This window comes from Aquarana catesbeiana, linkage group LG03 (assembly GCF_042186555.1).
Source record: "Aquarana catesbeiana isolate 2022-GZ linkage group LG03, ASM4218655v1, whole genome shotgun sequence".
Classification (NCBI taxonomy): domain Eukaryota; kingdom Metazoa; phylum Chordata; class Amphibia; order Anura; family Ranidae; genus Aquarana; species Aquarana catesbeiana.
Genome location: NC_133326.1, coordinates 624,376,731 through 624,392,851, shown reverse-complemented (window position 1 = coordinate 624,392,851; position 16,121 = coordinate 624,376,731).

The window sequence follows — 16,121 nt, the reverse complement described above, 5'->3', positions numbered from 1 at the left end:
GCCAGGAATGGTGGTTTGCGACAATGGCACCAACCTCCTCTCCTCACGTCCTTAATTTGGTGGTGCATCGGTTCTTGTGCGGGTACCCGGGTTTACAGGATCTCCTGAGGCAGGCCAGGAAAGTCTGTGGGCATTTCCGCAGCCATATAATGCCAGTGCTCGGCTGGCTGACCTTCAAAAGGAATGCAACCTGCCCAAGAACCGCCTCATTTGTGGCATGCACACCAGGTGGAATTCAACGTTGGCAATGCTGCAGGGGCTGCACATGCAGCAGAGGGCCATCAATAAGTACCTGTGTGAGTATGGCACCAGGACAGGGTCAGGGGAGCTTGTTTTTTTTTCGCCACGCCAGTGGCTACTGATCAAGGATGCATGCACTGTCCTGTCACCATTTGAGGAGGCCACGAGGATGGTGAGCAGTGACAGTGCATGCATCAGTGATACTGTCCCTCTTGTCTTCCTGTTGGAGCACATGCTTCATGGAATAATGGACAGGGCATTTGAGGCAGAACAGAGGGAGGAAGAGGAGGACTTCCTTACCTCTCAAGGCCCCCTTTATCCAGACATTATTCCTGCGGGCCCGCCGATCACACAGGAAGAGGAGGAGGAGGAGGATTGTATCAGCATGGAGGTGGAGCCTTGCACTCTGCATCAGCAGCAGTCTTCAAGGGATCGTTTTTAGTCCCCAGAAACCAATGGACTTGTACGTGGCTGGGAGGAGGTGGCTGTGGATCATGCTATCCTTAGTGACCCAGAGGACTCCGGATCGAATCCCTCAGCAAACCTTTGCTGCATGGCCTCCCTGATCCTGCAAAGCCTGCGAAAGGACCCTTGGATTCGTGGTATCAAGGAGAGGGATCATTACTGGTTGGCAACCCTTCTGGATCCACATTACAAGGGTAAGGTTGTGGAATTTATCCAGCCTTCGCAGAGGGAGCAGAGGATGAAACACAGAGACCTTGCAAAAAGGTTTGTGCAATGCGTTTCCAGAGACTGGGAGGTTACAATTTCCTGGTCCTCCTGGACAACGTGTTGTTGAGGCTTCGGTCAGTCACAGAAGGAGCGGTGGAGAAGGTGGCCGTCTGACCGATACGTTTAGACAATTCTTTAGTCCGCAGCCCCAAGGTCTGATCGGTTCCAGCAACCATCGCCAACGTCTGATTTACATGGTGCAGGAATACCTAGGGGAAAGATCAGACTTGGAGACCTTTCCAACCGAAAATCCACTGGGTTACTGGTTCTTGGGGATGGATCACTGGCCAGAGCTTGCACAATATGCAATTGACCTACTGGCCTGTCCTGCATCCAGCGTTCTTTCTGAACGCACATTTAGTGCTGCTGGAGGCTTTGTAACCGATCACAGAGTGCGCCTGTCCACAGACTCAGTTGATTTCAGCTTCATAAAAATGAATCAGTCTTGGATCACCAGCTATCAAGCACCTGATGCTGATGTAACCAATTAATTTTTCTATGAATGTGAGATCCCTTGAAGACTGCCTATGCTGAGTGACTATCCTGTTATGCTGAGTGACTATTCTATTCCTCCTCAATGTTCATGTTGATAGCTAATATTTCACAACAGGGCTCATTCTTGCACTCAACTAAGGTATCTGTGAGGGTTTGCAGTGTTGTGGCACCACCACCAGTGCCTAAGGCCCAATGTTTCTGCCCCTGTTTAACAGGGGCGTGTAATTACAATTTTTGCTGTAATATTTCACAGCAGGGCTCGTTACTGCGCTCAGCTAGAGTATCTGTGAGGGGTTGCAGTGTTGTGGCACCACCACCAGTGCCTAAGGCCCAATGTTTCTGCCCCTGTTTAACAGGGGCGTGCAATTACAATTTTTGCTGTAATATTTCACAGCAGGGCTCGTTCCTGCACACAACTAGAGTATCTGTGAGGGGTTTCAGTGTTGTGGCACCACCACCAGTGCCTAAGGCCCAATTTTTCTGCCCCTGTTTAACAGGGGCATGTAATTACATTTTTTTCTGTAATATTTCACAGCAGGGCTCATTCCTGCGCTCAACTAGAGTATCTGTGAGGGTTTGCAGTGTTGTGGCACCACCACCAGTGCCTAAGGCCCAATTTTTCTGCCCGCATGTAATTACAATTTTTTCTGTAATATTTCACAGCAGGACTCGTTCCTGCGCTCAACTAGAGTATCTGTGAGGGGTTGCAGTGTTGTGGCACCACCACCAGTGCCTAAGGCCCAATTTTTCTGCCCCTGTTTAACAGGGGCAAGTAATTACAATATTTGATCTAATATTTCACAGCAGGGCCCGTTCCTGCGCCCACCACGAGTAACTGTGAGGGCTTACAGTGTTGTGGCATCACCACCACACCACCACCAAAGGCCCAATTTTTCTGCCCCTGTTCAACAGGGGCATGTAATTACAATTCTTGATATAATATTTCACAGCAGGGCCCGTTCCAGCGCCCACCAAGAGTAACTGTGAGGGCTTACAGTGCTCTGGTACCACCAACACCTAAGGCCCAATTTTCTGCAGAGTATATATGGAAGGCTGTATAGTATATACAAGCGGTCCCCTACTTTCAAACATCCGACTTACAAACGACTCCTACTTACAAACAGAGGGAGACAACAGGAAGTGAGAGGAAATCTACCCCTGGGAAGGGAAATTCTCTCCTGTAAGAGTTAATATGGGAAAAAGGTGTCTCCACTGATGCATTATCACCAATCCTTGTTTCCCTAATAACCCCAAATTTTTAAAATCCAATTGTCATTGTGACAGAAAGTGAGGTGAAATCTTCTGAACAGGGGCACAGACAGCAAAACAAATGTTACAGGGGTGATAACCCTTCCCTATGTTATCCAAAAAGCTTAAAAATAGATTTTTTGGCTGGAGCTACACTTACAAAATGTATCTGTTAAAAAATAACAAACGGGGCGTGACCGGAAGCCGAGCTAGATGGAAGCCTGATTTCCCTGCTCTCTGATCCCGCAGCGTGATAGGCACTTTTGGGGACGATTACCTTCAAATATATGGGCAAACCAAGAACCACCCGATCCTCCAAGCAAAGGGGCACATCACAACCCCCTCCGGGTGCTTCCACGGACCTCCGTTCCTTCTTTATCCAGCCTGACATGTCTCAGGGCAGAGAGGACAATATGGCGCCGGACACTTCCGCACCCAAACACCGGAGCTCAGCACAAACTCCACAGCCTGTTCCTGATCAGCATCAGACCTCCACAGGCCCTCCGCTGGCAGTTACGATCCCCCAGGAGTCCAGCCGGCAAACTGGAGCGGTGAGTCCCCCCTACCATACAGACTCCCAGACCATACAGCCACGTGGGTCACCGGCATCCATGCTGCCCATCCCCACTCAGCACTATACGCAGTGCTCAGCAGCATTCCCAAGATTGCTGAGGACAGTCCCGGACCCCTATTTACAGGGTCTGGACCCTGCATCTCCAGCATCCTAAGATTTCTCTCAGGACTATCCACCCCTTCCAGGCCCAGCATCTCCCCAGGCCGGAGCACATCAGACCCCTGGGGGGACACAGGATGAATCCTGGGCCATTGTTGACACCTCCCCTCCTCCCAAAGCACAGAGACTGTCTTGTTCTAGAGACCCCAGCGCCTCCAGGCAACAATCAGCCTCCACACCTTCCTATGCACAGAAGGCAGGTACTCGGGTCACCCTCCCAACAGAGGTATGCACTGTGAGACAACTCCAACAACCACAAGCTATGATATGGTCTGATCCATGGGAACCCCCAGCAACAGGAGCACAATCTGAGTTGGGCGTTTTAAGCCCACGCACACCCCACCTGACCCATCCTCACCCCACCAGCAATATGGTCCTACACGGAATCCACTTTTGCCTCCTCTATGGCACACGTATATGCAAGCCATACCTACAAAAGAGGACTTTAGACAATTAATTTAGGATGTGAAATCCACCTGACGTACAGAAATCCAAGTACTCCAAACGGGTCTTAAACACCTGGTAGAAAGAGTAGAGATGGCTGAAGAGGAAATTCAGGAATCCAAATTGGCTGTCCACAGGACACAACTCCAGGTGGAAGATCATCGAACATTACTTAGAGACATGCAAAGGCACGTAGAAGACCTGGACAATAGGGGGCGCCGTAACAATATTCGAGTGAGAGGCATCCTGGAACCAGAGGCCTCCGAAGACTTGCAAACCACTCTACAAACCGTCTTTAATAATTTACTTGGGGAGCCACCTACAAAACGCATAGTAATGGACAGGGCCCACCGAGCACTACAAAGGAGCCACATCCAAACCGAGAGATATCATCTGTAAAATCAATTCCTACCCTCTCAAAGAAGAAATCATGAGGCAAGCATGCCTGGCACGCAAAGTGACTTTTGCGGAAGTCCAGATACAATTGTATCCTGATCTTTCCTGGATCACCCTGCAAAAACGCAGACTCCTCCAACCTCTGCTACACATATTACAGTCAGAAGCGATCCCCTACCGTTGGGGTTTTCCTTTTAGTCTTACTGCAAAACACCAAGGCAAATCTGCTATTTTGAGATACCCGGAAGACCTCCACACATTTTGCGACATCCTGGAAATACAAGCCCCACAACTGGCAGATTGGGATATAGTTGCCAGACCGCCAACTCCGCCTACAGTCTGGCAAAAAGTGCCCACCTCCAATCGGCCCCGGAACCCTGATGCACACCGCAAACAGACCAAGTACAAGAGTCGTTGAAGAACCACACTTAATGCAACTTCAACCCACTACAGGACTTGAGCACTTAGGTTCAGCAAATATACCTGCCCAGAACACTTTTTGTCTATTATAACTCTAGCCTAGGGTCCCCCAGGTTGCCCCTACGCCAAAATTCACCTAACTACAAAGGGCATGTTTCGGAAGAGCCCCGAGGTTGTAGGCATTGAATCCATCACATATCACCCCCCCCCCCCCCCCCCCCTTAGTTCTTAGTTCATAGTTTAAGGCTATGTATAGTTCACTTGTTTTTTCTAACCAGTCACGGGCCCCCGAGTGTCCCTCTCCGGCCATTCCGATTGGAGTGGAGGTGGAAGGCCACGTGGGACTCTGTCTTGACCTGGGCCTATTGGCCCTTCAAGGTTTAATAATATTGTATGCTCTTTATTATCATCTTGTACTAACTGCACTTTCTTCTTTCTCCCAGTCCTCTCTCTCTTTTTTTTTCCCCTAGTCATCATCGTTTATGCATAGTTATATGCACAATATATCCTGGTCTCCTCCCGGAGAGAGCCTGCCCTGGACCTATGATCCCAAAATATAGCATGTCGCCAACAGTTAAGCACATATCCCCACAACCATACCTAAAAATATGGCCAAGATCCTATCGTTAAATGTACATGGACTAAACTCCAATAGAAAAAGACATCTGGCACTAAGGGAGTTCAGGCAATCAGGAGCGGATATTATTATGGTCCAGGAGACTCATTTTGACAGAGGGGGCTCATTCGCATTCGCCTCCAGATACTATCCCCAGACCTATATCTCATCGGGTACCCATAAAAAGGCTGGAGTAGCCATACTCATTAAGCGGGGATCCCCCTTCACTTGTGCGACCGTGCATTGCGATCCTCATGGCCACTTTATTATATTACAAGGACTGTGGCAAACAGAAGAAATTACTCTCTGTACTTTATATGCTCCAAATACTAAACAACACAGCTTTCTATCCAAGGTATATGCTCGTATTTTTAGCCTAAATCCTAGGGTCCTAGTAGTGGGGGGCGATTTCAATCTCACTCAATCAGCTACTGCGGATCGCCAGGTGGTGGGTCCCCAGGCGTCCTCTCCTAGGGCCCTTAGGGACTCGAGACTATTTAGACAAACCTCTAGATGATATGCGCTCTTCAATGCGTGGAGGGCTCTCCATCCAGGCTATCGGCAGTATACATTCTATTCTGCCCCCCATCATACCCACTCCCGTATAGATTACTTTTTTGTTAATAACCATACACTCAAGCTAACACATGCAGCTCAAATACTCCCAATCCCATGGTCAGACCATGCCCCCATCCTAATCACATTGGAATTAGGCATTCCCATTCGTAGACCTTATAATTGGAGACTTAATACATTCCTTCTCCAACACCAACCCGCCCAGGTAGAATTGAACTCCACCCTTAAACACTATTTTATAGAGAACAACGATCCGGAAGTCTCTCTCCCCACACTCTGGGAAGCCCATAAGGCAGTTCTTCGGGGTAAATGAATGGCGCTATCCTCAGCACTAAAGAAAGATGCACTAGCCGCAAAAGTTAATGCGGAACGAGAACTTCGATTACTTGAGTCCAAGCTTCAAACCAACCCCACACTACCTATTCTCAAAAAAATAACCAATCTTCGTATCACCCTTAGAGACCTGGCCCTGGGATGGGTAGAAAAGGCTCTGACCAGACTGAAAGAAATGTTCTATGACACGGGAAATAAGGCGCATTCCCTCCTAGCCAACAAATTACGCAAACAATACCATATGCAATCCCCGCATCAGTTTAAAAACAAATTGGGACAATTATTATCTCACCCCATGGACATTGCACGTACCTTCGAGAGCTTCTACAAAGAACTTTACAACAACCCCGACATACCCAGTAATCCTCCCTCCCAGGACTTATCCCACAACATGAGACATTATTTGGAAGAGAGCGGAATTCCCCATCTCCAACCATCTGACCTGTTGTCACTTAACATGCAGATCACGAATGAGGAAATAGAATTGACTATTAAATCCCTACCATCTCACAAGGCCCCAGGTCCAGACGGTTTCCCCTATGAATACTATAAAACATTTCTCCCTCTTTTACTTCCCCATATGCGCAAATTGTTCAATGCCTTTCTCCAAGATACTCCTTTCCCCCTAGAAATGCAGCGATCCTTTATCACCCTAATTCCCAAACCAGATAAAGACCCTTCCCTTTGCGCCAATTATAGACCCATCGCATTACTGAACTCTGACCTAAAAATTTTCACTAAGCTTCTCTCCAATCGTCTGAACATCGTCTGAACATGATTCTCCCATTTCTGGTTCATAAAGACCCATTACGGTAAGCAGGTGACAATACCAGAAAGGTGATAGATTTGGTGGACGTGGCAAACAGGGAAAACTCGGCATCACTGCTACTTAGCTTAGATGCCGAGAAAGGTTTTGACCGTTTGGGGTGGCCTTTCCTGTTCGCCTCATTGAGCCACATGGGCTTTCGGGGACCCTTCTTGCGGGCGATAAAACATCTTTACTCCAACCCCTCCTCTCAAGTCAGGACTCCCTTTGCACTTTCCACGTCTTTCTCAGTGACAAATGGCACCAGACAGGGGTGCCCACTGTCACCCTTGCTATTTGCGCTTTGTGTCGAGCCGTTGGCCGCCTCTATCCGGAACAATCCGGATATACGGGGGGTAGCGGTTAGAGACAAGGAGTTTAAAATCTCCCTCTTTGCCAACGACATTATTCTTACACTAACCCGGCCCCATATTACTCTCCCGATTCCACATGCAGAATTAGACCGTTTTCGTGCTTTCTCGGGATACAAAATCAATACGTCAAAGTCAGAAGCATTGCCTATTAATATCCCCGAAGCTGAGGTCACACTTTTGGAAGCCAACTTTCCCTACAATTGGAAAACAACTGCCCTTAAGTATCTGGGGACCTACATTACCCCAAAATTCAATACTTTATACCAAGAAACCCCCCCCCCTTTTCAGCTCAGTTAGATCCCTATTACACCACTGGAAAAAACACCATATTTCCCTCCTAGGTCGTATCGCTTCTATTAAGATGTCCATCATCCCGAAACTCCTATATCTTTTTCAGACACTGCTCATGCCAATCCCACACAAACACCTGAAAAAGCTTCATTTGGATTTACTCCATTTTGTCTGGAATTACAAAAGGCATAGGATACAGAGATCAGTGTTGATGGCGTCGCGCAGTGAGGGGGGCCTCGCTTTCCCTAACATCATCAAATACTATCAGGCTGCACAATTGCGAGCAGTGGCCTCATGGTTCACCCATAAATCATATAATAAATGGACAGAAATTGAAAAATTATGGTTAGCCCCAATACACCCGAACAAACTTCTTTGGAGTGCGAATGCGGATAGCCCCCGATCGTCTGTTGGGCCCCATGTCCCAGCTACGGCGGATTTGGCGTACATTGGCTCAATCTCATAGACTCAGAAAAATCACTATTGACCTCTTTTGTCTGTAATTCTAAAGTGCCAGATAACCTCACACACCAGATGTCACACCCATGGTCCTCTAGGAACTTGTTCCATTTTGGGAACATAGTGGACCCCAGAACACGCAAACTACTATCATTCTCTGATCTACGGCCAAATATGATCTACCGAGACAGGTATTCTATGGGTACCTACAAATCCGACATTATGCACTCACTATAGCCCCAAACCTGCAATTCTCTCCCCCATCCCCATTTGAAACCATAATTTTAGCAGGTAACGTACAGAAAGGTCTCATATCGGGAATCTATAGAATTTTAAATGCTTTTTCCCTAGAAGAGCAAGGCAAACACTCCTACGTGATTAAATGAGAGAAAATTCTAAATGAAGAACTCCCCATAACACAATGGCAGGCAATATGGACCCAGACAGCAAAGAGTTCAATGTGTACACTGTATAAAGAAAACTCATGCAAAATTCTTCTATTCTGATACATGACCCCAGATGTGCTCCATGCAATTTTCCCTACCAGTTCAGATAGGTGCTGGCGTTGCCAGGGAGCAAAAGGCACCCTCCTACATATTTACTGGAGTTCCCATTACTCACCCCATATTGGGACATGGTCTGGCATCTACTCACCCACCTTTTGGAGATGCAAGTTCAAGCGTCTCCAAAGTTTTTCCTATTAGGCCTATCTCCATTAAAGCTCCCTAAACCGTATAAGAAATTAGTACGTCATGTACTCACAGCAGCACGCTGTCTCATAGCCCTACACTGGAAACGCCGTACTCCGCCCTCACCTGAAGATCTTTACTCCAGAATTAAAGATGTTGAGCTGATGGAGAAAATGACGGCTAGAATACAGGACAGATTGGAGGCACATAACAGGGTTTGGGAGCTATGGCATCTCCGGGAGGACCCACCAGGTAATAACCCTACCTAGATGACTTATCTCCTTCTTTACCCCTCTTCTTTTCCTTTTTCTTACCCCCCTCTATCTCTTTATACTACATGCTTTAATGATTTTTACAGTTACATACATTGATGTACAGTTTCATAACAGAATTAATGGTGTATACCTACCAAAGGAATTGCTAAGAGTTAGATGTTAAACTACTACTGGAATTTAGCATAACTTCAGTATCCTTCTTCATTTGAGTAAATGCTTGATAACACAAGTGTATATGTCAATTTATATTTGTGAACTTTTTTTTTTTTATGTTCCTTGCATTTTTATCGCCAACACGAATAATAATAAAAACTGTTACTGAAAAAAAAAAAATAACAAACAGATTCAACTTAAGAACAAACCTACAGTCCCTGTCTTGTTTGGACCACCTGTATACTGTTTTTCAGAGTATATAGGGCCTGGGGGTCCCACGCCTTTTCTTTTTTTAATTTGGGTGCGGGGTTCCCCTTAATACCCATACAAGACCCAAAGGGCCTGGTAATGGGCTGGGGGGGAGGTACCCATGCCGTTTTTTCTCAATAATTTTCATCCATATTTCCGGGACCCGACATTACATCACAGCGCAAGCAGTTTTAAATGACTTTTATTCCTTTAGAAATGTAATTTTGTGCAGGGACTGGACTGTTCTAAACACGGGAAACATGCGCCACTTTACAGGCATACTATAGTCACCCCCCAGGTACGATATTTAAAGGAATATTTCACTTTTATTTTTTCACTTTAAGCATCATTAAAATCACTGCACCCGAAAAAACGTCCGCTTTTAAAACTTTTTTTTGCATTGATACATGTCCCCTTGGGCAGGACCCGGGTCCCCAAACACTTTTTAGGACAATAACTTGCATATTAGCTTTTAAAATTCGCACTTTTGATTTTTCACGTTCAGGTCCCATAGACTTTAACAATGTTCGAATGTTCGCACAAACTTTTGGTCCATTCGCATGTTCTGCCGCGAACCGAACCGGGGGGGTGTTTGGCTCATCCCTAATCGTAAACAACATTACCTTCTGGAAGATAGCACATTCCTGAAAGGAAATAAGTGGGCTGGCTTGTCCATATAGTCAGTTTACAATGACATTCCTATAGCAGGAAGTCATCTAAGGCAGCGGTCTCCAACCTTCTTGGCACCGGGGACCAGTTTTATGTCTGACAATTTTCCCAGGGACCGGGGATGGGGGGCTGTTTGGTGGACAGGTCGGTGGATGGGATATTCACAGAGTCTGTTATCAGCCCCTCTCCATACCAGAACCCCCCTTGATGGCATAGTCCCCCCTTTACCCCTTTATATCAGTATCCTCAGTTCCCCTTCACATTACATCACAGTCCCCCTTTACATTATAGTGTTACAGTGCAGTTCCTTTTACATCAAAGTGCCCCTTTATATTAATGTATTGAGGGCTGCTCTGTAAGGGGCAAGGTGGCACTGTAATGTAAAAGGAGGCTGTGATGTAAAGGGGACTGTACTGTAAAGGGGGCACTGTGATATAAAGGGGACTGCACTGTAAAGGGGCACTGTAATGATTACAGTACCCCTTTACAGTGCTGTCCCCTTTATATTACAGTGCCCCTAGCAATCACAGCCTCCTCTATCACAGTGCCCCTGCAGTCTGCCCCCTCCTTTCCTCAATCGAATCGACACATGGGCATGGCCGCACATCAAGTGGTGAGCGGTGACTGCGATTTGTGATAGCCCTGTGCGGACAGCGGTTGCCACTTACCTCCCGCTGTGCTGCCCGGTCATCAACAGGCTACGGACTGGCACTGGTCCTTGGTCGGGGACTTGGGGACTCCTGATCTAAGGTAACTAGGCTTTGGAGGCTTGCTTTCTTAGATATTGTGAGACAACGTTAATAAGAAAATATTTAATATGAAAGTTCCTTATCAAGATCGGAGATGACAGTCACCCCATTAAGTCACTTTTGGCAAGTGTGCTAGTGATCTAATGTCTATAAAATGCCCCATCCGCTAGTAGGTCACTCTTTAAAGTAATAGTCCGCCAGTTTTCCTCCTTGTTTCTTATTGTTCCTCCTTGAGATAGATAGTATAGCTCAGCTCCTCTGCTTGCGTTACAATAGATATCGGGCTTGACTGATTTCACCTATTGTGTTGGAGAGCCTGGTGACTGACCCAGATTCCTGAGAGTAGCCTTACATGGATTTCTGAGGTACCAAAAACCTGACTAATTAAAAAAAAAAGCACTTAGGACTTCATAATCAGAAGTGCCTGTGAGGGATACATTCAAAGGCATTGTTTTTGTTTCATCAAGAAATTCATGTTTAATATTCAGAGCAAAGGTACCCATCCATCCATGTCTCCATGCATTATTTTATTGATAAAGCACTATAAATGCTATTGGAGTGTTTTCAAAGCAAATTAAAAATAATGCAGGGAAAAAAAGGATGGATGAGTACCTTTGCTCTGAATATTAAAAATGAATTTAATAGTATTTTTAGTTTGAGGTGATCAGATACAGTTTAGTTCCGCTTTAATGAGGGTAGCTAAACTTTTCTTTTTACATTTTTCTCTTGGGAATCAACATGTTTTCTACTTAGGTTAAAATGAGAAGATATTTCCAGTAGGTTTTTATTTTTTTTACCACATCAGTTACACAGTACGGTTGATTCACTAAAACCACCAAGAGTGCAAAATTTGGTGCAGCTGTTCTCAGAAACCAATCAGCTTCCAGTTTTTTTGGCAAAACTTAATTGAACAAGCTGAAGTTAGAAGCTGATTGGCTACCTGGCAAAACTTAACTGAGCAAGCTGAAGTTAGAAGCTGATTGGCTACCATACACAGCTGCACCGGAGTTTGCACTCTCCAGTTTTAGTAAATCAACCCATATGTATCCTAGCAATCGTCCCTGATGACAATAGTATCACTCATAGTAGAACTTTATTGAAGGTGATTTGCTGTTACAGCAATGCCCATAAAGGAGATTAGAAGATAACATCAATGATAATGTGAGTTATGACCCCAAGCTAGAGTTTCGTTAGGATTTATTAAACATACGTGAAACGAAAATCAAGTTAATGAGTATTCAACATCTGAGATCAGGAGGGAGAGTTTTGAATACACCAAGTGAAGTTCCCCATAAAACAGACCTTTATCCTCAATATAGTTTAATATATCATGGACAAATACAGAAAAGTCCAATGTGACATCCAACATATCATGTTTAACCCGAATTGTCGACTTCAAATGTGATGTTTGATGCAGCTGCATTCACATGCACAAATGTACACCTGTATGACAATGTGCTTGAAGCCGGTGCATCCAACAGAAGCTGAATGCTTTATACTGTAGGCCATCAGTAATAGTACAACTGTGATTGTTTTCACAAGCTGGACCCACAGATCAAAGGCAAATATGTGTTCCATATGGAAATAACTGATGGATCATGCATTCGGTATAGTTCTATATAGTTACATAAATGGCAATTCTGTAAAACAGTGTCACCAAGCCGTATATTCATATATTCAGGTAAGAACATATGAAAACATTGCAAAAGAAAAAAAAAAGTCACATTTCTGCCACCCTCTTAACAATCACAAATCTTCCTACAGAAGGTCCAAACTAAAGTGTGGGTATTGTTAATTTTTTAAAATTTGAATAGTATTCCAATAGATATAATACAGCCTTCAATATTGACAAAAAAGCCTCATCAGATCTTTACAGTCACCAGCAGGGCTGTCTTTAATATTTATTGGACCCTGGGCAAACATTTTCTTGGGCCCTCCCGAATCTACTTATCAACTATTTGCAGACATGGGGAGCTCAAGGGGCAGATGCTTTGGGCCCCACAACAATAACTGGGCCCATGGCAGCTGCCCTTTTTGCCCTTTGTTAAAGACAACCCTGGTCACCAGGATAAAGCTCAATTGAAAACTTACGAGTAAAAGAGAGGGTTTACTCACAGCAGTGTTTATCTTCCTTGGAATACTAATACCAGCTCTTCTCATCATTGTAATCTCTCCAGTGCCTACTTTGTTGCTGATTCCCCAGGTTATAGGTCTTTAAAGCTTTCAGAGCAGCATCCATCAGCTCTTTCCCCCCCTTTCCACTTCAGAGACTGTGATATCTCAGAAGTCAGGCACGTACTCAACCTTGCTTTGTGTCATGTTGGAACAGGAAGAGGCCAACTCCAAACTGTTCCCACAAAGTTGGGAACATGACATTGTCCACAATGTCTTGGTACGCTGACACCTTAAGAGTTCCCTTCACTGGAACTAAGGGGCCAAGCCCAACCCCTGACAAACAACCCTACACAATAATCCTCCCTCCACCAAATGATTTGGACCAGTGCACAAAGCAAGGTCCATAAAGACATGGTTGAGCGAGTTTGGGGTGGAGCAACTTGACTGACCTCAACCCAATAGAACACCTTTGGGATTAATTAGAGCAGAGACTTTGAGTCAGGCCTTCTCATCCAACATCAGTGCCTGACCTCACAAGTGCGCTTCTGGAAGAATGGTCAAACATTCCCATAGACACACTCCTAAACCTTGTGGACAGCTTTCCCAGAAGAGTTGAAACTGTTATAGCTGCAAAGGGTGGGCCAACGCAATATATAACCCTACGGACTAACACTGGGATGCCATTAAAGTTCATGTGCTTGTAAAGGCAGGTGTCCCAATACTTTTGATAATATAGTGTATATACGCACTGAGCAAAATTATAAACTTTTGTGTTTGCCCCTATTTATCATGAGCTGAACTCAAAGATCTACGACTTTTTCTATGTACACAAAAGGCCTATTTCTCTCAAATATTGTTCACAAATCTGTCTAAATCGTGTTGCTAATTAGACGGCATGATTATTGCACAGGTGTGCCTTAGGCTGGCCACAAAAAAATACCACTCTAAAATGTGCGGTTTTACTGTATTGGGGGGGGGGAAGGGGGAGTCCAAAAATCAGTCAGTATCTGGTGTGACCACCATTTGCCTCATGCAGTGCAGCACATCTTCGCATAGAGTTGATCAGGTTGTTGATTGTGGCCTGTGGAATGTTGGTCCATTCCTCTTCAATAGCCTTGCAAAGTTGCTGGATATTGGCAGGAACTGGAACACGCTGTCGTAGGCGCCAATCCAGAGCATCTCAAACATGCTCAATGGGTGACATGTCCGGTGAGTATGCTGGCCATGCAAGAACTGGGATGTTTTCAGCTTCCAGGAATTGTGTATAGATCCTTGCAACATGGGGCCGTGCATTATCATGTTGCAAAATGAGGTGATGGTCGTGGATGAATGGCACAACAATGGGCCTCAGGATCTGGTCACGGTATATCTGTGCATTCAAAATGCCATCAATAAAATGCACCTGTGTTAGTTGGCCATAGCATACGCCTGCCCATACCATAACCCCACTGCCACCATGGGCCACTCGATCCACAACATTGACATCAGCAAACCGCTCACCCACACAATGCCATACACACTGTCTGCCATCTGCCCTGTACAGTGAAAACCAGGATTCATCCGTGAAGAGAACACCTCTCCAAAGTGCCAGACGCCATCGAATGTGAGCATTTGCCCACTCAAATATGATGGAGGACAGAGATAGTCAACTGTAAGCACCACATCCCATATTTAAATGGTGAGCAGAAACTAAAGGCTGTTAGGCCTAAAGAAAAATGGGGAGGGGGGGGATCTTCCCCAGGGACTTTTAAGGTGCTATTTAATAGACAGTATATTCAAAAAATTTTTTATACAATTATATAGAATAAAATTAATATTTATTAATATTGAATCACATTAAAATATTCATGTCATACTTCAGGAGTAAGACATGTAGATAAGAACACTAAGACATAAACAGTGTCACCCAAAGGAATTTCTCGGTTATATCACAATTGAACCGTGCAACAAAAAGCAACAATTCAAAAGATGCCAAAACAATCTGCCGTTCTCGGCAGATTGTTTTGGCATCTTTTGAATAGTTGCTTTTTGTTGCACGGTTCAATTGTGATATAACCGAGAAATTCCTTTGGGTGACACTGTTTATGTCTTAGTGTTCTTATCTACATGTCTTACTCCTGAAGTATGACATGAATATTTTAATGTGATTCAATATTAATAAATATTAATTTTATTCTATATAATTGTATAAAAAATTTTTTGAATATACTGTCTATTAAATAGCACCTTAAAAGTCCCTGGGGAAGATCCCCCCCCTCCCCATTTTTCTTTAGGCCTAACAGCCTTTAGTTTCTGCTCACCATTTGCCCACTCAAGTCGGTTACAACGACAAACTGCAGTCAGGTCGAGACCCCGACGAAGATGATGTGCATGCAGAAGAGCTTCCCTGAGACGGTTTCTGACAGTATGTGCAGAAATTCTTTGGTTATGCAAACCGATTTTTGCAGCAGCTGTCCGGGTGGCTGGTCTCAGATGATCTTGGAGGTGAAGATGCTGGATGTGGAGATCCTGGGCTGGTGTGGTTACACGTGGTCTAAGTATTGATGGTCTACAGATAGTACAGGAGAGTAGGGATACCTTCTTCCTCAGAGTAGGCTCTGAGGAAGAAGGTATCCCTTTGAAACGTGTCAGCCAGCAGTGGTCCTGATGTCCTCTCCTGTACTATCTATAGACTGTCGATACTTAGACTGATTGCCATCATTAGGAGGCTTTCACAAAGCGATTTTTCTTCACATGTTTGTGAGTAGTTTTTAATCTGTTTTTATCACTAAATTTATTAAGGATAATGCACCAGGCCGGTGCGCCCTCTTTTCTTTATTTCTCTTAGTATTTGGAAGGTGGCAAGAGGAACGAAGCTGGGAAGTGTATGGGGGAAGAAGTAGGCAACAGAAAACAAATAAAACAGGGAGGGAGAAATGTGTAAATGGGTAGGAAAGAGAGGCAAAGAGAGGATGGGGGTGAAGTTATTGCGCTTCCTGGGCCCTTGAGTCCCCCCAAAGGTATATAAATTTATTCCAATAGAAACAAGTTCAAGGAATGAGATAAGGATTCCATGTTTTA